Genomic DNA, 24,569 nt, shown 5'->3' with positions numbered 1-24,569 from the left:
GTATCATAGATACAAATTGATAAAACTGTACATATGTAGTAATTACTAAAATAATAAAAAAAATATATAGTTATTACTAAAATTATAGCAATAATTATGGTAATTATAGAAATATAAAAAAAATTTTTCAATGCAACAATTAAAAGTAACATAACATTAATATCAGCTATCCGTCCCGATGAGTAATGTTTATAAAATGTTGGCATTTACTGATGTATCAAGACAAAAAGATTCACGTATTTTTCTTGAAGAAAATATCCGTGGAAGTCTCAAAAGTATAATCAATGTTATAATTTTACACTCCGTAATATAAATATAAAATAATACATATGTTAAGTGTAAAATTATAACATTAATGTTATGTTACTTTCAGTTAATGTTTGTTGAGTGATCTTAAAACTCGCGTGCATCACTATAATTTATGTTTAATTTTTATCTTTAAAAATTTTAAATGTTGCTTAAAAGCAACAGATAATTTGAGACAGAATTTTTTTTGTAGCACTTGGTAGAATTCTAAATATTAATTGAGAGGAGAAAAAGAACAGAGTGATTATTATATGGCATTTATCTATATGACTAAGATATATTTTTAAATTTGGTTGAAGAATTAAATAAAATAAATATATTTGTAAATTAAACTTATAATATTACTACTTCTAATTCTGTTAGAATTGCGTTTCAAGACTGAAAATTAAATTCGATGCAGTTTGTAAGATTAGACAAGTAATATATAAATTTACACGGAATTATTTAAATATTAACAGATCCAATTTGACTGTCTAGGGCCTTTATTTCCGATTTATTGTATTTTTACATTACGGTTTCAAAAAATACTGTATTTAACAATAAATTTATGTAGAACTATCTATTACTACATCTTGCAGTTGATCGGACTTTCTTGGGAAGAAAAAAATATATTTACTCGCTATTACACATTACTGATGGAAAGTATAATTTATTCGGCAAAAATACGTTAGTATTATTAGTTAACGGTATTTGATTTTAATATCAAAAAGCTAAATGATTCTCATGAGAATTTGACATCTCTATGAGTATTAATCGAGTTTTTCCCGTTACCGCTATATCGATATCGGTGTTTTATTAAACTTTTACCAAAAGGTTTCGCGAATTACTCATACAAATTGAATTTCACGTTGCACATTTCTACCGAGTATTCTAAGTGTAGTATGCGAGGTTTACTTACATAATTGCAATCATCCGCATTTGCATGTGCAAATCGAATGTCGCCGTATCGCGGAATCGCGATATTCATAGTGCGTGCGACGTGATAAGCATCCGCGAAAAGTTTTCTTCAATTCTGAAGATGCCATAATCCGATATCGCGTTCCTAGGAAACGACGTAGCGCGGTACACCGAACGACATGCTACGTCGCGGATTTTTAATCACGTCAAAATAATTTACGATTATGTGCGTATAAAATTCTCTCGTCTTTGTGAAAAACAACGAAAGACAATAACATAAGGGAAGAGGAGGATGAGGAGAAGAAGGAGAGAGACACGAGGCAGAGGTCTCGCTGTAACCCGGTACATCTGACAATGGGTGTAGATTAAGCATGGTTGGATAGAAATAGTAAGCGTCCTCAAGATAGCCCTTGAGAGATACAATTCTCTTGAGGGCTACAAATAGTACAAATAGGATACGAGGATTATAAATGATATAAATAAAACATTTTACAAAGAGTACAAACAGTACAAACAGTAAACAGTTTCAAATGTATCACCTTTATAAGGTGAAATGTACTTGGACTGCAAACAAATCTGAGAGACCTTAATGACAGGATCCTGTTTGCCTACTTACAACACCGTTTGCCTACATCACTTTTGCCGACAGTTCATTTGCGCAAAAATTATTGTTTACTGTTCAATATCATTATTTACGTGTATTATTCTCTGCTTTAAAAACACAAATTCTGTTTTAAAAATACGAATTCTCTGTTTTGAAAAAATTCTGTACTTTAAAACAGAAATTCTTTGCTTTAAAAATATCAATTATTTTCTTACTTAACTTAACCTTAATTTTCTATTTGTACAAAAGTACTTATAGATAATCGAGCTGTAGGCAATAATATATGTAGCAAATGTGATTTCGTCTCTGAAATTTTTATTTGTTCGCAAAAGTGTTTGTAGGCGATTGGGCTGTAGGTAATAATTTTTGGACGCAAATAAATTGTCGGCAAAAATAATGTAGATAAATGATGCTGTAAGCAATCGATTTGTAGGCAAAAGGAGCTGTCTTGCCATTAATATCTCCATTAACGGAACACCATGGTGTGAACGTTGTCAATTAATTCATCAAGACATTTATTAATTTGTGAAGGAAGGCGATATTATATATTTAACTCCCCAAAGTACTAATAAAATTTGTTTTACATCTGACATTAATGAAATGGAAAATTGTATTTATCTAAAGATTTTCGACATACACTAAAAAAAATTTGATAAATCTATATACATCTTGAAATAATATTAAGTAAATATTTGCTTATTTAGTAAATAAATATTTATTATTTTTAATTAATAAAAAAAAACAATTAAATCACATTAATAATCTTTGTATTGTGTGTGTGTGTGTGTGTGTGTGTGTGTGTGTGTGAATATAAATACATGTTTACACTTAATAAATATTTACTTACAATTATTAAAACAAATATAATATTTATTAAAATGCAGTATTCTTTTTCTTAGTATATGACAGCGCGAAAATTATTGCAATTGATCCTCGTAAAGCGATCATTAACATTTAACTGATGACAATCGCTTTTATATATTTAAACTGTATTTTTGAAATAATATAAACAAATAAAGTTGATGAAATAAAATTTGGTAACAGTTGAAAATTGAACAATTAAAAATTAATAAAATAATGCATTAAGCTTTCATTAAGTTGATATTTTCAAGCTGATAAACTCGACATATGATTTCTATATAAATTCTAAAATGCTATTTATCACATCATTATTATTAATTACTATATTTGAAATAATATAAACAAATGAATTTGGTAAAGCAAAGTTTGATAATAAATAGTTAAAAATCGAACCATTAAAAATTAATAAAGATTGCAAGCCATCGTTAAGTTGATATGTTTATCGATAAATCTCGACATATAGATTCTATATAGATTCCTAATGTGCTGTTTACGCAAGTTTCTCCTTATAATGTTAGAAATTAACACAATTACTCATAAATGCGTCACGATTGGCACAGATGCTTACTTTTTTTTACAGCGTTGAGCTCAACGATAATAATACATAAACTTTATTTTCAATGGGAGATGGTAAAGGCTTTCTACGACGAGATACTCATCTTTGCAACGTAGCGTTATTGCCGAAGTTTACCTTCGAAGGTATTCCGCAATATATGTTTTGAAGATTGACAGCAACATTGGAGAGTCGCACCTCGAAATGACCAAGGTAATCTTTATCTTACAGTAGAAGAAATCCCGCAGGGTCAAGGAGACGAACCGTGAAGGTGTGTCGTATCTTTATGACACCGATGTCTACGCCACTGCCACTTTATGGCGCATCGCCGCAGGAGTATGTCAATGAAAGGAGGTGCGGTATCGGAGCAACGATTTGTGTTTTACGTTAATCGACGAAGATTATTACGCAAGAGGACCTTGCCAATCATCCCGTTCGTTACTAGAGATGTTTAATTATTATCATCGTTTGAATCAAATTACCGATATATCAATCGAATTTATAATTACTCTCTTGCTAATTCTCGCGTCGAGTTTTTATTTACCCACAGAAAACTTCAAATTTTTTTTAAATAAATTGTTAGGTAATATTATTTCAAATACAGTTTAAATATATAAAAGCGATTGCCATCAGTTAAATATTAATGATCGCTTTACGAGGATTAATTGCAATAATTTTCGCGCTGTCATATACTAAGAAAAAGAATATTGCATTTTAATAACAATTAAGTTTTTATAAATTTAGTACAAATCGGGAATTCTTGAAAAAGAAATAAGTTATTTTAATCAATCAGTCTCCATAGTATTTAATGTATGAATGAAATTCTTTTTTTAGAAAAAAATGGCAGAGAATTAATTATCTTTTTATTTCCGAAATAAAATGTTGTTTTCAGTTTGATGTTTATTTAAGTAGCTTATGAAGTGCGATTAGAGTGAAATTACCTCGTTTTCCTGAGAATAGGAAAATCTGGGTGAAACATTATAGACGTGATTCGATCGGAATGCAGTCTGTCTATAAACCATTGCACAAGGTCTATGAAACCTTGGCGCCATGATGAGTAATGTTTTAGAAGAGGGGAGATAAGTTAAAGTGTAGGTATACGTAGGTATGTACGAATGGTCTCCGTGATCGATCAAGGAAGGCAAATGTCATAACTGCTTTCCGTAGGTTTCAGTTTCTCCTAACCGGTGCTACCGTCAACGTTGTTACATTTTTACCGTTTGTGCCGTTTAACTTGTTAATTAAACATTCATCATAATCGACGAGTACGTTTAAATACTTCATATTTCACGTATTATATCATATTGTAACACATTTATGCAGTCTTAACTATAAAAACAAAGCACCACTGGTTTATTACAATTTCTTGGAAAAAACAGTAATAAAAGTAAAAAATTTATCAAAATACTAAAATTATTATACAAATAAATATTTTTATAGTTTTCAATAACACTGTTTTTATTTTTTTTTTTTATATATTATTTTTAATATAGTTTACATTAATTTGTAGATATGTTTTATTCTTGTGTGTTTAATTTCTAAACTCTAGGAAGAATTAAAAATAATTAAAAATTTTAACATTATTTCTCTTTTAAATTTCATAACAGAAATTTAATCATGATTTATTTGTAGCGCATAAATTTTTTATTTGGCTTTCAAACTTTTTGAAAATTTGAGCTCGCTTTTCCCACAAAAAAAAAGCAATAGATAAGAATGTGGACCTTGAGTATTATCACTATAGGGGAAAACCGGGCTTTTGTTTATCTCCTCGTGTTTAAAAATATGTAAATTTATTTATTTTGCGCCGTTTTTCCAGGCAGTCTGTCGCCATTAGATCGCGATCGGAAGATTTTCACGGAATATTTTTGGCAAATGACGAGTTGCCGTCCGGAAAGAAGATCGAGAGAATCCACCGGCAAGTCTAAGAGGGGATTCCTAAGAGGGAGTCAACGACCGATCGAGTACACGCGAACTCATCTCTGAAAAGGAACCGACTTAAAGTCGCTTAATCGCGATAACGGCTGCGGTGACTTGAGAGAAGTGGCTCTCTTCTCTCGTCAGTCCATCTCTCTTTCATACTTGATTCTCCAAGTTTCTTCGTTGTACGACGCAGTCGATGTTTGATGCTTTGAGACGCATGATCTACGCGAGTGTGCGTCGATAACGTGCATTACATAGTGAAGAAATATCGAGGAAAAATAGTGTCGCGCTCGCAGCTGTCTGCAATTACGTGGCAGTCTTAGTTACGTGGAAGTCAGAGTCTTCACAAGGTAAGGAAGAAAAGAATGCTCTTTTTCTGAATTGATTTACATAAAAAAAAAACTTGAAACGATTGTAGATTTTATATCTGTACATCACGTATTAAATTGGAAATTTTAAAAAAGCAACAATTGATCCGACAAATATCCCGCATTAATAAATTCGAAAACTCTTGTGATTTTTTCGCATTCCGTAAAAAGTTAAGTATTTTGGTGAAAAAAAATCATAGAGAAAAAAATATCTAATTTAAAAAAAATATAGCTGCAAATTTATATTTTGGTTTTATATGGAAACAAAATTTCGTTTTTACGAAACTAATACGTAAATTTGTAGCTGTATCTTTCTATGCTTTAAGTAATTTAGTAATAAAATCGCGTATATCATAGATTTATGATTTTGTTATTAAATTAGAATAGACTGATATTTTTTCAATATTTTTGTTTTACTTTGAAGTGCTATAATTTGAAAAAACATTGTATAAAAATTATTGAGAAAGTACTTTAAAATAGTTTTCTTTTTTTAAGTTGGTATTATAAATTTATCAATAGCATTGAATTTTTTGTATAAAAACTTATTTTTACAAAATGTTTTTCTTATGAAATTAAAAAATTTACGGAAAAAAGAAAAAAAAAGTAATATTCTATTATAGATTTGCATAAATTGTGTCAAAATCTTTTAAAATTAAACTTTTTCAAACTTTTTTAAATTTCTTAACACTCAAATTTAACTTAAATTTTAAGACACAAGAACATTGCAAGTGTTACGAACTTATGAAGTGTAATGTATGTTATGAGAGAAAAATAATGCTACTATATATTATATGATTATAATAAATTGTAATAACATGTATATCAACTTTTTGTATTCTTATTATTTTTAATTTGTTAGGAAAAAATTGTTTGGTTACCGATTGATAGTTATTAAACAAATTAAAAAATATATATTATAGATACAAAATATGAAGTACATAAAATTACTGAGTGATCTTTAAATTGGGAGGATGTATTTTTTTTAGATAAATATATCGAGAAAAAGTAACGTTTCTGACTCATTCGTAGAAAGGTTAACTCTCATGTTGTTAGTAATCATCCGTATAATTAAACACATAATTATTTCGCGCACCTTTGGAATTTTCCATAATAATTATAAACTCGATTATTTTCGGAGCTTACAAGAGATGTTAACTTAGATTAGATGTGCTTATTTGTACTTTTAGCTAATGTTTGCAAAGATATCAAATATCCTATAGATATAAAAACGAGAACGAGTCTTGTTATCTAATACATTAATACATGGTGCAATTTTTGCATTGGATATACATTATTAACATTTGTGTACTTTTATAGACATGTGATTTTAACGTTGCAATGGAATTAAGTATTAATTGCACGTCATTAATAGTCTTCGAGTTTCATTTAAAATTGTAATATCAGTAACAACAGTTCACTTGCGGTTTTTTTTAAATAATATCTAAGCTTATGAAGGATAAGAATGTGAGCGCAAGGAGAACGGAATGAAATACGGTATGCACTTTTTTGCTTCGCTTATTTTACACATTTGTAATACAATTGATAAAAATCCGCATTCTATTTATTAACTCATACTTTTTCACACATAATTTAAATTGTTTTTCAAAATAATATTTTAACATGTACTAAAATTTGCATTAAATCTTATCGTAACAAATATTAATACATATCGTAACAAATTTTAATGCTTGCTGAAAATCATATTTCCAAACTACATCGCGCTTCTCATTGTCAGTATTTTATTCAATTATCTGTATTTGCCGTGAATATATTACATTTACGAGGTAAGTCTCACGTTAGAAAACACATCAAGCGCATGTGCAGAAACGCGGCGATTATCTCGGTGACTTATTTATTATGTGAAACACTCATTGTTAAGCAGTATATCGTGCACGTAACACTGCATTATAATACGATCGTTCCAGTGATAAAAAGAGGCTTCATGCGCTTTAACAGAACGTTGTATACACCTGATTTAATATTTTTTAAAACGAATGAATTTTTCCAGGAATATTTTGCAATACTTTGCAGCCTCATAATCGATTGTTGCAATAATACAAATGCAATATTTGATATTTTTTACTCTTGCATTTTAAGTGATTTAAAAATTCTGATAACTCTTAAATAATCTGAAATATTTGAGCAAGTAATTACTGGCGTTTAATTATATATTTTATATAGATTATATAAAATTTGAAAATCCTGTATTACGGTTTCTTTTTCAAAATATTTTAAGCGCGTTTTTACTCGCGTATTTTTATAATCCAAAAGATTAAAAAAAAACAAAAAGAATATAACTGTAGGAATTCTGTCACGGTTGTTAAACGAAATGTCAAAAATTGCTTGATGAGGAATTTCACTCACCATCCGCATGCCGCGGAATAAAAATCATATCATAATCTTCGCGTCGAGCGGGCTTACCTGTTTTCTTCTTATTTTTTGATCTGCAACATGTCTAGTGCCGTTCCTGTGAGCGACAGCCACATTAACATTCGACGTCGACGTCGACGTTTTACGAAGTTGCGTGTCTTTTTATTTCCCGACGTATCACGTCGCGGCCGGAGTGAATATCTTGCGCTCGCGCCACGCTATTTCCGAGATCAAACTGGTTGTAATTGTTGAACGATTGCGTTCAACGATGAATACGAGCGCGCAATTTCTGATTAATTTCGCAGACATTATATTACATCAATCATAATATTCTGAGACTAAGTTCCCTATAATTGCGCGAATATCGAAGCAGAATGTCTTGAACGTTTCTTACAAGACATGTAAAATTTATGAGCGTAATTTACACTATGCAAAAATTCCTAAATGTAATCATTGTATCAAAATATTATATTATAAAAATCGATTTATTAATCACACTATTTAAATGCTCTTAATTTAGCCGAAAAACGAGTTTAAAAATGAATAATTTGATAATAAATATTACCTAATATTCAATATACAAAAAAATTTGTAAATCATAATAATACGAACAGTTTAATAAAAATCAATAGTTAAGTAGCAAATAAAGTACATTATTTAAATGTAAAATCTTTCTTACAAAGTATATTTGAATGTAAAAATTTTCTTACAAGATATGTAAAATCGACATAACTTATACATTGTAAAAGTTCCTGAATATAATTATTGTATTACAAAAATATTATAACAATTATATAATTCACTCACACTATCAAAGTCCTATTAATTTCAAAAGCAATTCAAAAAATTTAATAAGTTAAATAATACCAATTAATATTAAATGCAAAAATTTATGAGTGACTCGTAACAAGAAAAATAATTTAATACGAATCAACAAATAAATAGCGAATAAAGCATTTTTTTAAATTTAAACTCATGCTTGAAGAATATTTTTTTAATTATGTATATATTTTGCATTATTATATACTGAAAAAAAATTTACTGTATTTTAATAAATATTTCTTTAAATATATTTGTAATAATAATATTTGTAAGTAAACATTTACTGAATGTTATTGAATGCTAATATTTATTTGATACAAGAAGCATTAATTTGATTTAACTATCATTTTCTTTATCGAATAAATATTTACTATAAGTAAATGTTTACTTATAAATATTTAAAGAAGTATTTATTAAGATATAGCAAATTTTTTTTATATGCTTTATTAAAATTTATGATTAAAGTAACAATCCATCTACGATGCATGAATGAAACATTGATATTTTCATTCTCTTGCAACTCGGTTTGATATAAAATCTAGCCAGAGCGAGCGATATTTCTCGATTTTCACGCTGTGGAAGCGCTATTAATTAAATCTTCCTTGCATATACATACTCTGCCGGAAATAATAATTACAAAGTTCCAATTGTGCGAAACGTTACTGTGTAGCCGGACTGACAATCAGAGCTTTGCAAATGTAATATCCGGTTTCCTTTATAAAGAGAACCTAGGCACACAAAAGAGACTTCAATCCGAAGCACAATTATCCCCACTTCGTTAGGATGCGCTATAAACGTCCATCAATCTCGTTCGATTCACTTAAAAATACACCGCTCGATCGTTCGGATTTTTGTCGATACAACGATAAAAGCTGAAACTTTTTGGAATCATGATAATTCTCTCCAATCGAGCTTCAATAATACTATAATATTCTTCTCAAAATATAACTGAAAAAATTTAGCAAATCAACGATTAATAAATAACTTTTAAAAACTATTTGAAGAGTTTGGGGTATTTAGACTTAGAATATTGAAAAGCTAAAAGATTGTCGTCAAAATTTTCTTTATATCTCTATTATATTTTTTATTTAAAGTGTTTATTAATTTATAATTATAAAATGTAATGCAATATTTTTCTAATACAATAGTAATAGTAATTATACACTTTGAAGAAACTTTTGCCATTTTAAAGTGAACACACTGTATTAAAAAATCTAAAGCTCATGTTTCTGATTATGAAAACAATGGTATAAATTTTTATAAAATAGCAAAAATACGAACAACTTGTTGTACATACTTTTTTAGTGTTTGTAAGTTTAGAAAATTTAATGTAATAATTTTGTAATGATATAGTTTATAACTATCTTGAAAAGTCACTATCATTTTAATTTTGTTTAAAAATATTTATTATTGAGAAAACAGTGATATAACTGAATGATGTGAAAGTCTCTTAACAGATTAAATTGGATCTTATTGTTTAAATAATATATTCGTCGTGCGTTGCAATAAAGATAAAGTAAATTAAATTAAAATTTATAATGTATACATATATCCAGCTCTGTAAATTGCGTGCCAAAATCATTTTCAGTCTTGAAACATAGTTATGAGCCGAACTGGAATAGTAATATCGTAAATTAAACTTATAAACGATTTAATAATATTGATGCTAATAAACACCCTTAAAAAATGTATTGTAAAATATGATGCTAATAACCCAAGTAACAAAAACGTTGAAAAAATGTTGAAAAACGTTTCTCCGTAATGTTGAATAACGTTTACAAGTAAACGTTTTCAATACATTATACATTGAAAAAAATGGTTTGGTTGGATTACATAGTAATTACATAGTAATTCTGGTAGAAAATGGACGAATCAGAATTTTTTAATTAAATTTATTAGAATTCTAATTGAAATTTAAGTTAAAAACTAGAATTCTGATAGATATAATTATTCCGGTAAAAATAAAAGTTCTAGTAAATTTTACCAGAAATATTGTATCAATCAGAATTCCGGTTATCTCAACTAAATATCTTAACCAGAAACTTTTTATTCATCCATTTTCAACCAGAAATTTTTTTCAATGTAAATATCCGCGTAGGAAATGTTAGACATAACGATTAATTAAACATGAAACCGATATAAAAACTAATGTAAAACGGTTTTTTTTTACTGTAAAAGAACCATTTTAAAATGTTTACCTAAGTTTAGCTAATGCGCGCGTTTTACAACATCTACATATATAACCTTTTATTTTATAGTACATTTCACGTAAACTAGTGAAGGGGCGGTTCAAAAAGCGCTGATTGGTTTCTTTCAAAGAAATGAATATTATAATTAGAGCGCGTAGCTGCAAATGCAAGGTATACTAAAAGGCCGCTATTTCATTTATACGTTTTCATCGTACGACAAATTTTTCAAGCCTGTTGATTGACTATAGGATAGAAAGATCCGAGGACCTCTCTGTCCTGCACACATTTGACGAATGATAAAAACGCACAAATAAAATAGCAGCCGTAAAGTATCTCAAGTAAGAGCTAGTACGGACTGAGCGCGAATGAGGCAAAACCGGAAATGAATTTGTGAATAATCTGCTGTACAATCAGGAATTGTAACTTGACAAATTTATGTCTCCATTTCATTAAAATAATATATTGTATATAACTCCGGCATATACGCCGCACCTATCAAAAACTTAATTTATTAAGTATTATATACTATGTTTAAAGTAAACAAACTATATCAGTAAAAACTTTGTATTGTCTACTATTATGAAAAAAAATATTAGAAATCCGAAATATTTATATTCGTATTAAAAAATGAACTTTTTTAAACCCTTGCATTTTTGCCGTATATCCCATAGGGGTAGGATATATGGGAGGGGGGGAAGGATATGATTCATAAAAAATTTACATATAATGCATATAAATAAGACGTAAAATGACAATAACTTATAAAATGCTTTTATAAAGTTTTATTAAAGAATAAGAATGATAAATATGTATATGAAGTAATAAATAATAATTACAATCTTCCTAGATGTATTACAAGTGTTATGATATAATATACATATTTCGCAGTAATGCGTTTATTAGTGTACTGAATTCAATCTGCGCACTTTGTATGCTTTGAGCATAAATCCTGTCTGTTAAAAATGCCATATATTCCAAACAGATGGAATATAAGACAACAAACTAAACGAATACAAGAGCAAAGTGCTTGTATATTGTTATACAACGTACTTTACTATCTCTCTACACTCATATATCACGAAATAATCACTAAGCTTTTTGCACGTCCTACAGTAATCATTTTATGTAGATTATAATTTATGATGGCGCTACTTAATACAATGACAAATTTAACTTACAATAATTTTATTAATATTAACAATAAGAAATTATAACACAATATAACATAAAGGCATGTAACAGAGTATAGTTGCGAAAAAATTACCTCCATTCCTTCTATTTTTTCTGCGGCATAAATCCCAGCGCGGCGTATTTGCCGGAGTTACTCTAATTTCAATGCGATCTTTCAGCACTTACTTATTCTTTTCATTTATAATTTATCTTAAAAAAAAAAAACAATTTTATAACGTTTATATGTTATAACATGGTTATTCAACCGGTTCTTAAAAAAAATTTTTTAAATAACCTTAAATGGTTTCGAACAAAAATAACCTAAACATAAACGTTATTGTTTTTTTTGGAAAGTATCTTAAAAACTGTAAACAATGATATAACACTGATAAATATAACACTGATATAGCTATAAATAAAATGATATAAGTTTCTACTACACAGTAAAAAATGTACGATATGTAATATAAAAATATACGAAGTATAAGAAATTTCACTTATAAATTCTGTCTGATATTTCATGTTGAAAAGTTTGTGAAGTGCAAAACATAAAACGGGATAAGTTTTGCAAAATAGTAGTGAAAAAAATGCACAATTTCTGAAATGACTTGATTATATCATAACGTCATTATATCGCGCGTAAATAATCGCGACGACGAGGAATTATGTCGGTTATAATAGGTTTTCATTAAAAAAAAAGAGAGTTGCGATGGTCGAATTATTTCTGATAATAATCCGTGAATGACGCATGTTTATTTTTAACGCAATAATTACGCGATAATAAACATTATTCTGTTTATGCTATCGTGTCGACTTTGAGCTCATCTTAATTTAACATTGATAATAAACTGTAGCCGAGGGGGATGTTAGTACGCATTTTGAATTAGAAAGAAAACAAAGTCATATTTTTAGCTCAAAATTATATATTGTATTTTTAAAAAATAACAATTATAATATTCAACAAAGTAAAGTTTTAGCTTTAAGAACTTTTTTTTTAAATTGTGGTACAATGAATTTTAACGAAGTTATAAACAATCAAAGTTAAAATGCCCTTTTCATTTAATTCAGATAATTGACTACGTAATAAAAAATTTTAGAAACATTTAAAAAAAACGATTTTGTAAGAAAAACTTTAAACTTTAGAAAATCGAAAATTTTTACAATTTTTTTTTTTGAGTGACAAGCCTACAAAGTGAGAAGAAAATTTGCTAGAAAATTTTGTAGTTGTCTATTATATAAAAATGACCAAACTCAAAAAAAGATAATGATTCTTTCAAAGTAGAAATTTTAAGCTTTAAAATCCTTTTTTGAAATTTAAATTTCCTTTATTTTTAATTTCTATATATAATTTTATACATAATTTTAAGTTTTATATATATAATTATATATATTGGATTGGGGAAAAAGTTTTTTCGTATTTTTTAAATTCAAAATTGTATATACAGTAAGAGTATGGTCGAGTTTATGTTATTAGCCTTGAAATAGGTTCGAATAGTTTCATAAGATATATCTAAACCTTTCTGCTTCAATTTTGCTTGTCCTTGATGCAGTGTTAAGCCAGGATTCCGCGAAAACAGATTCACTATTTTTTTATCATCTTTTTTTGTCCACTTTGCATATCGAGCCGGTAAATCATCGACATTTTTTGCCACATTATATCGCTGCACTCATTTCTGTACGAATGATTTCGACTTTTTCATATATTTAGCAGCCACTAATTGTTGACGGCTGACATTTTTGGATCTTTCGGGTGAGTGCAGAGAAACACAACGTGAGGAATACGCTTCATAGCATGATGCGTATTTGGTACTCATGGCGCTCTTAATGTGATTCTCTTAAGAAAGTTCACTGACAACTGAATCTTCTTTAATAGTGCATCAAGGATAAAGGTGTCCTCTATGGATTTATGATAGATTTAGAGTGATATCTTTTATTAGCTTTGAGTAGGGCGACCACGCTCTTACTTGACTTACTACGTACAATATCTTTGTAAAAAATGAACGAAATTTAAATTTAAAAAAAAAAGGCTTTTAAAGCTTGAAATCTTTATTTTAGAAAGATTACTATATTTTTTAAGCTTTTGTGAGTTTAGTAATTTTTGCATTTAAAAAACTACGAGCTGAAAAAGATGAATTTTCTTTTCACTTTGGGAAAAGATTTTCACGTGTCCAAAAAATGTATGAAAATTTCGACTACCTATCGTGAAAGCTTGAAGCTTTCCTTACAAAATTATTTTTTAAAAATGTTCATATGATTTTTTGTTCTTCAGTTATTCGCGAGTTAAGTAAAGGAGCATTCTGATTTTTATTGTTCATAACTTTGATAAAAAACATTATGCCGCAATTTAAAAAACTGATTCTTAAAGCTAAAACTTTACTCTAGCGAATGATATAATTGTAATGAAAATTTCGAAAAAAAAAAACAATTTTTGCAAACAAATTATATCGGTACAATTTGTAAGCAAATTGTAGAAGTTTTTTTTTAGTGAAATTAACATTTATGGTATGTTAAATTAACCAACATTTTATTTATTCATTTCAAAATTTACGTTTTAAAATATTTTATTTTTACGTTATTTGTTTATTTACCTATAAATTGTATTATTTTGACACTAAGAAATGTTGAATATCAATTTAATATAAAATCTTTAAATGACATATAATCACATTGTGTTAAATTAATACTCAAATGTATTAAAAGATTCAACACAAATTGTTAAGGAGAACATAAGTGGATCGTTTCCAACACAAGTACACAATTTTTTACTGTATAAATATAATAATATGAATATAAAATAATTATATATAAATTTATTATTATATATGAATTTCGTTTTCGAAAACTTCATTTTTCAGAATATATTTTACTATAGAATTTTGTATATTTTTTGAATTTTTTTTGAATATTTTATTATAGAATTTTGAGCTAAAAATACGATATTACTGTACTTCCCAATATTTAAAAAATGGACATTAGCCGTGACACACATAGGTATATGAATCATACCCTGCGTTATTATTCCTATATTTAGTATTCAATGATATAAAAAACTTTGAATGCAATAACGCTTGAAGGAGAACATGAAAAACGTTGTTAATTAAAATAAAAAAAATGCTATTTTTCGTTCGTATATATTTGCTTAAGATCTCGGATAGTATATCTAATGAATACTAAAATATGTGTAATTGAGCTACAAATTATATTTATTCAAAACTTTTACTTTAAAAAATATATAGTCGTATATTTATTTAAAATTATGGGTTTTCAAAAATATTTATTATTCGTGGAAATATTATAATTATTTTACGAGTGTCCATATTTATTTAAATTTATTAAAGTATTCAAACAAAATGTGAACTAAAAAAGAAAGTTCCAATTAAGCAACTGTGTTGTCTCCCTCAACTATAACTAATATTTTAATAGTTCTAAATAATTCGATTAGATAACATATCGTTAAATCTTATTTTTATAAAATTTGTAATATTAGTTTGTGAAAAAAAACACGATTATAATAATGATGATTCTATTAATCATATATTGTTTTTTACATTTTTCTACGAATGTAATTTTCTTGGAAATAATGTTAATTGAGGAAATTCAATGCAACAGGAATATATATATAAACTTATGCAATTTAAAAAAGAACTTATACAATTTAAAGTCTGAATATTATTCTTCTGCTAGTTTCACTTTTTACAGATTTCTTTGTATGTGGATGATGCAAAGTGAAAATAAATAAGAAATCAAAAATATTTTTGTTACTATATTTATAAAAATATTTATTCAAATCGAATGAAAAGTATTTATTTATTTCTCGATAAATATAGAAAAGTGTATTTTTTTGTATTTATATTTATTATTCATTCATGTATTTGAATATTGGATATATTCATTAGGCACATTAATCTCGGAAACATTTTTTCTCTTACATTCATAGTGATTGTTTTGAGTGAAATATTGTAAGTGTTATAACTACTTCTCAAAAAGTATATTGCCATTGTTTTCTTCTTTTTCTGTTTTTTGAATGAAACTTGCATAAGAAAAAGGAAATGCCTAAATTTTCAATATTTATAAGACTATTATGGTATCAATGGAAAATTACGACTCTGATTAAAATATATTAAATATTAACGCTTCAATGCCTTTTATAGCATTTAGTTTTTCCTGGCTTTAGTTTTTCAATGCTTTTTTTCAACGTTTTTTCTATTGTTTTTCTATTAATAAAAATATAATATATTTACAATACATATTTGTTTGATACCATTATGTTCTTCAATATCTAGAGTTTTGATTGAAAAAATTTCTTTTCGATATGTTTATTTTCATAAAAATTATAAACAATCGAATTGGATGAGTATGTCATATCTAGAGATGAAAAGAGATTTTTTTACTTTGGAGAAAAATATCAAGTATAAAACAATTTTTTTTAATCAAAGTAATATAAAATTCATGAAAAATGTATAGAAAAAATGTAGAAATAATTTTTTTAAATATTTTTTTATGATGACCATATTTTAAATCTTTTATTTTATTTAGATTTTCGTAATTTTATTTATTATAATGTGGTTGATGAAAACTGACGAGTAAAGTCGAAACTTGTTCCGCTTATAATTTAGAAATCAAAAGTCTATTACAATCCACTAATATCTTTTATACACTCGATTTTTGTCTTTTTGTAATTTATTTTAAATATTAATATAATGAATTGGATTTAATATTGTTAAAATATTTGATATATATATTATTTTATATTGAAATATTATTTAATATTGTTTAATATTTCTTTATAATTTCAAATCGAGACGAAATCTTTGTATTGCGATAATGAGTTGATTTTCTCACTGACAATGATCTTACAATAAACACACCACCGCTGATAATTATTTGGAGATATTTTATTTCGATTTTAAAAACTAAATATAGCTCGAACTATAGTTGACACAGATAATACTCTACATATGTATTAGCATAATTCTATTAGCATAACGGACACTATTTTGTAATTGTATGTATTCTAAACTTTAATTATCGAGACAGCATTCCGATATAATATCGATTCAAGAATAATTGAGGATAGTCCGATGAATGTTGTTTTACTAATTTAAATTTAAAATATGTATAATTACAACAAATATACATTCGTAAAAGTAATGTTTAATTTTAAGATATTAAAATATTTTGTTTTTGTCTTCGTTTTTTGAACACATTAAGATGTTTTAGTTTTTAATGTTTTCAATCAACAAAACACTGTGTATTTGAATTTAAAACACAAGCATTTAACATTGAAATATCTTTTATTAGTAAATGTTTGTTTTCTAAAACTATTTTAAATGTAAATATTTTAAACGGTGCACTTTTTACACATAAAACCGGCATCAATTATTTTCATAAAGTATTATTTGTGTTAACAAAAGCATAGACTTCATAGTCATTCGAGTCACACGTGACCGTCAAGTGTCGGGCTGCTTATGCTCGTTTATGTTTTCTTTATCCCCTTCGCCACATCCTTTCCTGCTCTCAAAAACTCCTCACTTCTCATTTACTTATTATTTCTCTATTTGATTACACTAATGTCGTCTATGTTCCGGCTCTTAACTAACATCTGCTAAATCATGTACAGCGTATTCAAAATTCTTGTCTTCGTTTCTCCTATTGCGTCCTTAAATACGACCATATATCTCGTATTACCAGATATGTGGCTGGCTTAAGATTTGGCAACATTTTATTTTCCACCTGTGCTGTCTTGTATTTTCTCTCCTTCGCTCCAATACTCCTCTATATCTGCGACGTCTCCTTCAGTTGAACTACCAAGATTACTTATCTTTCCCCATATATCGATCCACTTAGTTCTTTCTCCCACACCTCTGTCAAATATTTTAATTCCGTTCCTCATTCAATAAAAACCTTTCCCTCTCTGTCCTCTTTTCGTTTCCGCTGCGTCGCATTTTATCGCATTACTCACAGTATTTAAACGAGACTGATGTAATTGGTGTGTTTACGGGTTTATGCGCCTATGTGTGTGCGTGTGCGTGTGCGTGTGTGTGTATTCTCAGTTATTGGTTTATCTCTTATTGCATTGTTGTCTTATTCTGGTTTTGTTACTGGTAGGCTTTGTAACAGCAATTTTGCTGACGCCTAGCCATTTGTAAGCTACTATTGTCTATTGTATTTATGTTTATGTATTAACTATAATCTATTGTATCATATTTTATGTCTATTAATCTGTTAACACGTAATCTTTTTTATATAGCTTTGCAATAAATTAAATTAAATTAAATATTTACTTAATTTTGAAAATCGAAGAGCAGTATAAAATATCTTTCGAATAATTATTATTAGCGGAAGTGTATATCCATGGCCATCGCCATTTATTGTTAGTCATTGTACTACATTTTGATTTTGATATCTATTCTGACACAGGAATTCTGACAGGAATTTTTTAGATAGATGTAGAAACTGAATACTAAAACAATAATACAGCGTCAAAATTATCAAATGTTCCAAAAAAGTATATCTGAGTAAAAAAAACTTTCAGGGCCGAAGTAAAATGAAACTTTTTACTGAGTTCTTAATTCACAGTTTTTACATATGTGAGTGAAAAATATTTCGGTCAAGGCGGTTTTTCGTGCCTAATAATATTTCTTATAAATTTATATTTAGATATACGTTATACATTTCCAGTTCAAGCTAACTGCGCGCCGACAAATTTGTCGGTCTTGACACACAGTCCTAAACCGAATTCGGAGTAATAACACTATCACAATTAAATTGATAAGCAATTTTAATAATATTGGTATTTATAGGCATCTTAAGATCTTAATAATTTGATTATTAAGCGAGGTAACATTTTTTATAATAAAATTACCTTGACCAGGAATCGAACCTGCATCTCTCGTATTCCGTGCAAGCACACTGAGAGACAAGTATATCATATTTGTGACTATAATTGCATAGTAAAATAATTATAGTCAGAAGCATCATTTTTGTAGTTAATATTGCTATAATGTTTTAGTATAACAATAACTTTATATGTATAGTTCTATCAACTCGTACAAAAATTGTACTATAAATTGTGATAATTTCAAATATTAATATAATAAAATATGAAAATATTTATGATAAATAAAATAACCATTTTTATGTGATAATTGCAATCATAATTATAATGAACATAACCATTTTTTCTCTCAACATTCGCTTACTATTTACATGTGATAACAATATATAACTAAAAAATATATTTAAAAAAAATGGAAAAGCAGTCATTTTCAAATAGTGTGTGTAACTATATTAATAGCATATTTGATTGTACTTCTAACTACAAATTTAATTGGTCAAATTTACTATACGTATTATAAAAATTACAAAGGAAATAATTGTAAAAATAATTATTTGCATTAAATGTTTGACAATATTATACACGGAAAAAACAGATTTGGTTGAATTAACTGAAATTATGATGGAATCTATCAGAATTCTGGTTGAAATAATCAATTTCAAAATTTACCAAAATTCTAGTTGACATAACCAATTCCCAATCCAGAATTCTGTTTGAAATAACCAGAATCTAACCTCTTATTAATCTAAATTTAACCAAAAATCTAGTAAACTTAACTAGAATTCTGGATCGTTCATTTTCCACTACAATTTCAGTTAATTCAACGAAATATTTTTTTTGTGTAGTAATAGTATATTTGATTACATTGACATAAACAATAATTTAACATTTTCCTTAAAAAAAAAACTACAGGAATAAGAATTATATCACAGTCAAAGCTGGTCACACATGCTCAAAAATAAAGCACGCAACACTCAAATTGCAGCGAGACGAAACACATCCGCCATGGTCGGATCTCTCGAGACTGAGGACAATCGCTTTGTCATTATGATTTCCTAACTATGTTAATAAATACCAGCGTATTATTTCGTTTCCATGTAATCTCCTCAAATATTAATAATATTAAACTAGCAGCAGAGATAATGAAATTAAGAATGGTTACAGTAGGAAATATAAGTAACGTTGGCAATATCTCTCGATCACAAGTGTGCGATTAGCTCAGCATAAATGTACTAGATTACCGTTCTAGGAATCGTAGGTTTCAAATCTTATCTACGATGCGATGCGTTTTTTAATAATTAATTGTAGTTAATAAGATAAAATATAGCATGCAAAAAAACAGTAAATAGTGAATTGAAATGGAAAAATAAAAAGTAATAATAACAAAAAGATGTTTTTTTTGTTAAGATATAATCGTATACATTTTTTTTATTACATAAAAAGGATTGTTTGGTCACAATTACCAAATTATTTTGTTTAAAACAATTAATAATTTGGTTATATTTGTTATATGATTTCGTAATAATCATCTAACTTTGCTACCAATTTCCAAATCTTGGTAGTAATAGATGTATAATTCTTTATAATTATGTTTGTTGTTATAACATTTTATAGTATAATATAATTTACTATATGCAAATACAATTTATGTGTAAGATAACTATACAATGTAATTAAATGAATATTATGGTCGTTATGATCATAACGCAGTGTTCAGGTTACTATAATTCATATGGTCAAAACAATTATAAATTTATGGTTGTCGTAAAAAATGACTATAAATTATAGTTAAATTAAAGTTAAAATAAAGTCTATAATTTTTTCAAACACTTTGTAAGTGACTCATATAGACAATATTTAATAAATGTGTAAATGAATAAAATGTCTATTCATTGCCAAGCTTGGCAGACAGATTTTACGTGTGAAAACGACAGATTTAATGTTCGGCGATTTCTTCGCGAGTGTTAACAAGTCGCTAATGATGCTAATTTTGCTCTCACGACGACGACAAGTTTCGTGTACGTTCGTTGGTGACACACTTACTGCAGTTGGTTATTTGAATAAATTCAAGAGCTCCGATCATGAATATCTAACATCCTTTTCACTATTATCCTATTAATCTAAATGGTACGTATGTTGTGTCGTGTGGCGCATTGCTAGCTTCCTAATAACAGTCAGCTCTAATCAAAACTAAACTGCTAACGTTCAAGTCAATAAACACATCCGAATTTACATCATGGACTTGCGCGATTGTTAATTAAAACAATTGTTTCTATGTAAAGTTCCTATCTCTTATCTCTCTTTTTATAAAAAATATAAAAAATGTTTTTTATTTGTGTTAAAATCGATCCTTGTTAGAATTTTTGTGTTGAATTTTTAATACATTTAAGTATTAACATAATGTGATTGTATTATTTAAACATTTCATATTAAATAAATATTTGTTTAATAATCAATATTAAGGTTAAAATAACACAATTTAATAAATGAAAATAAATAATTAAATATAATGTATTTTTTTTTAAATGTAACTTTTAGATAAATGAATAAAATGTATTAATTTAACATATTATGTATAAATGTTAATTTTCCTTTAACATGTTATTATAAATGTTAATTTTACTGAAGAAATGTGTTTTTGAGAATTTGCTTACACATTGTGCCAATGTCGTACTTTCATGTTAATTTTTTACATAATATTTGTGTTACAATTTCCTAATATATTAATATAGTGTTAAATTTAATAATATAAAAATATGGATGGATCGTTTAAGATACGTGAAAAATGTATAAGTTTAACACAAATTTTACAATTATTTATGAGACTACTGTGTGATAATCATCTTAAAGATATTTTATAGAATAATATTTTATGACATTTATTTTTCTTTGCTAAGTATTTTGATCTTTATTAGGTATTGATCCAAATGTGCCAGATAATTTCAATATCTTATAAATATTTAGACGGGTAAAAAACATTAAGTATTTGTGTTGGAAACGATCCACTTACGTTCTTATTAATCACTTATGAATTTTAATATATTCTAATGTATATTTCTTAATTTAATATGATTATATGTTGTTTAAAGATTTTGTATTAAATTGATATTTAACATTATTTTTTGGTGTCAAAATGACATAATTTGTCAATAAGTGAGTAAATAACAAAAAAATGTGTTTTTAAACGTAAATTTTGAGATAAATGAATAAAATATGTGTTAATTTATCATAAATGTTAATTATACTAAAAAAATATATTTCTACAGTTTATTTACAAATTGTGTTAGCGTTATCTTTTTGTGATCATTTTTTTACAATATTTGTGCTTTTTCTAATATATTCATCTTATGTTAAATAAAAATTTGAGTGAACCGTTTGGGACGTATAAAATATATCATGTCCGACACAAATTTTTCAACAGTATATATTTGTTACTTTTTTATTTTACAATAACTTATTACAGCGTTTCGTTGCTTCCTATACAGTTGAAAAATTTTTATTAAATTTAACATATTTCACATGTCCCAAACGGTTGGGAATATTGAATATCATTTAACACAAAATATTCAAATAACACAATCACATTATGTTAAATTAACACTCGGATATACTAAAAATTCAACACAAAATTTTAACAAGGATTCGAGTGGATTGTTTCTTGTGGATTGGTAGAAATATACAACGTTTTTTACTGTATATTTGCGACTGATAATTATGCCGCTGTGGAATTATCGTTACGTTTTATAACATCAATTGCGTAGCCGCATTGATTGTCTGAATCATACCGTGCCGGCTTCTTTCGCCGGCACGGGGTCTAGCGGAGGGTCCAGAATCTTCCGTTATCTTCGATGGTCATCCGGTCGCCGGTGTAGTCAGTGCATGATCATTTACGAGACACTCGTTCGCGACTGATTTGTCTGCCCTGACGGGTGGGGGATTCACACGGAGGTACGGTACCGATATAAGCGGAACATGGGCCCAGCATCCGCAGTCAGCCAGTCAGTCATTCAGTCATTCGGTCATTCAGTGCTCGGTAAAATAGTGCCTGCCCGCCCGGTAGGTTCCTTTCACTTTTCGTGTGTTCACTTTCATGCTTCTCTGTCGGTCGCTGCGTTATCGTACCTCGAGGCTTCGCGCCCGCGATGTACGTAATCCGTTACGTAATCCGATTTATTACGCGAACGTGAGACAAATTGCCATTAAGAGCCTCTCGGTTGCAATAATTCGAAATTTTATCAGTTTCTTTGTCTTATCTCTTTCTCAGGTTTATTTTGTGATATATGACCTCGCGAGTTTCCGAAATTCGATGCCAGTACATGCAGCTAAATTGTTTGGAGCTCGATTCGATGTTTATTTTTTGTTTTGTTTTTAACTAAAAATTCCAAAACTTGAATTAATAAACGATCAGTTAAATTGTTAAAACTTGGATTGTAGTTATTATCGCAGTATCGATAACGCGAATCATTATTTTTATTGTACATATGGAACATCTGATATATTTTATCTGATAGATAAAATATAGGTGATTCAAATAATCTTCATGTCGATGGAGAATTTTTTCGGAAATTATAATTGTACATATTTGTACTTGCTAGGGAATCGAGGATACTAAATATAATGCATTGTTATCTGAAATGCAGAAACACTACAGTGCAAAACTACAGTGCAAAGCCATCGCATATCTGACAGAAATAGTCCGCGAGCATAACACGTTAATCCATAATGTCGATACCCGCTATGTAGATACGTTAATGTTAAATTCAATAATTACGTGGTCAATTACGTGGTTTATTGAGGTTTAATGATTGAATAAGGTGATAACTCAAATTAAGCTTTCGCAAGCTCTTAATTAGTTGTAACATTTTTAATGTAAATTTTGCGATGAATCATGGAAAAAAACAAGATAAAATAAAAGAATATATTCATATATTGTTGCAAATCTTTTTCGTAAACTTCTGTTCCTTTATCACTTCTGTATTAATATCAAATACAAAAATTATGAAATATGTAATTATGTAAAATTATATATTGTATTATAAAAATTATAATGTATAAGAACCATACTTTTCGAATTCTCCAAAGCAAATTTTGTTTCGAATTTTTTCGAGTGAATTAATATTTTATTTACAAATATTCTGTAATGTTTAAATTTGAAGTTTAAGACTTCTTAATTATCTCTTTAATACTATTTTATTAATAATATAAAAATGATAAAATATGTATTCATATGAAATTAGAAAATATTATAGAAACTACGATGTATAAGAGTGAATTATTACTTTCGAATTTTCGGAAGCAAATTTTATTTCGAATTTTGTCAAGTCGTGAGTTAATATTTTATTTTCAAGTATTATATTTTTTAAATTTACTTAAACCTTTCCTTTAGCTCTTTAATAATTTTATTAATATTATAAATTCTTTATTAATATTTAAAAAAATTATAATTTATCAAAATGAATCAATATTTTCAAATTTCTAGAAGACAATTTTATTTTAAGTCGGTGAGCTAATATTTCAAGTCTTTTGAATTTCTTAAATTGATGATGCGCTTAAACCTCTGTTCAGATTGTGTACCTTGTTCAAATCCTGTTTTGAAATTACGCTGTAAAGACTTTTCAACTTAGAACGTTTAATTCTGGGAAATGTGGGACTGTAACAAGGTGTTCGCTAT

At 27.5% G+C, this 24,569-nt stretch overlaps 1 protein-coding gene across 2 annotated transcripts in view; it reads left to right on the top strand.

Annotated features, from left to right (window-relative positions):
* Window positions 1-5,402: 5,402 nt before the first annotated feature.
* The window catches only part of LOC108747926 (superoxide dismutase [Cu-Zn], chloroplastic-like), a 26,282-nt gene continuing 7,115 nt past the window's right edge, over window positions 5,403-24,569 (top strand). The window contains exon 1 of one of the 2 annotated variants that reach the window (XM_018485833.1): window positions 5,403-5,491. The gene's annotated coding sequence lies outside the window, so the exon portion shown is untranslated. Of the gene's footprint in view, window positions 5,492-22,857; window positions 22,955-24,569 lie in introns of those variants that run through there. The other variant, XM_018485832.1, reaches the window with a different exon arrangement.

Source organism: Trachymyrmex septentrionalis, unplaced genomic scaffold (genome assembly GCF_001594115.1).
Source record: "Trachymyrmex septentrionalis isolate Tsep2-gDNA-1 unplaced genomic scaffold, Tsep1.0 scaffold203, whole genome shotgun sequence".
In the NCBI taxonomy this organism is placed as follows: Eukaryota; Metazoa; Arthropoda; class Insecta; order Hymenoptera; family Formicidae; genus Trachymyrmex; species Trachymyrmex septentrionalis.
The sequence above is the reverse complement of the archived record's forward strand: the minus strand, read 5'-3'. Positions and strand labels throughout refer to the sequence as shown.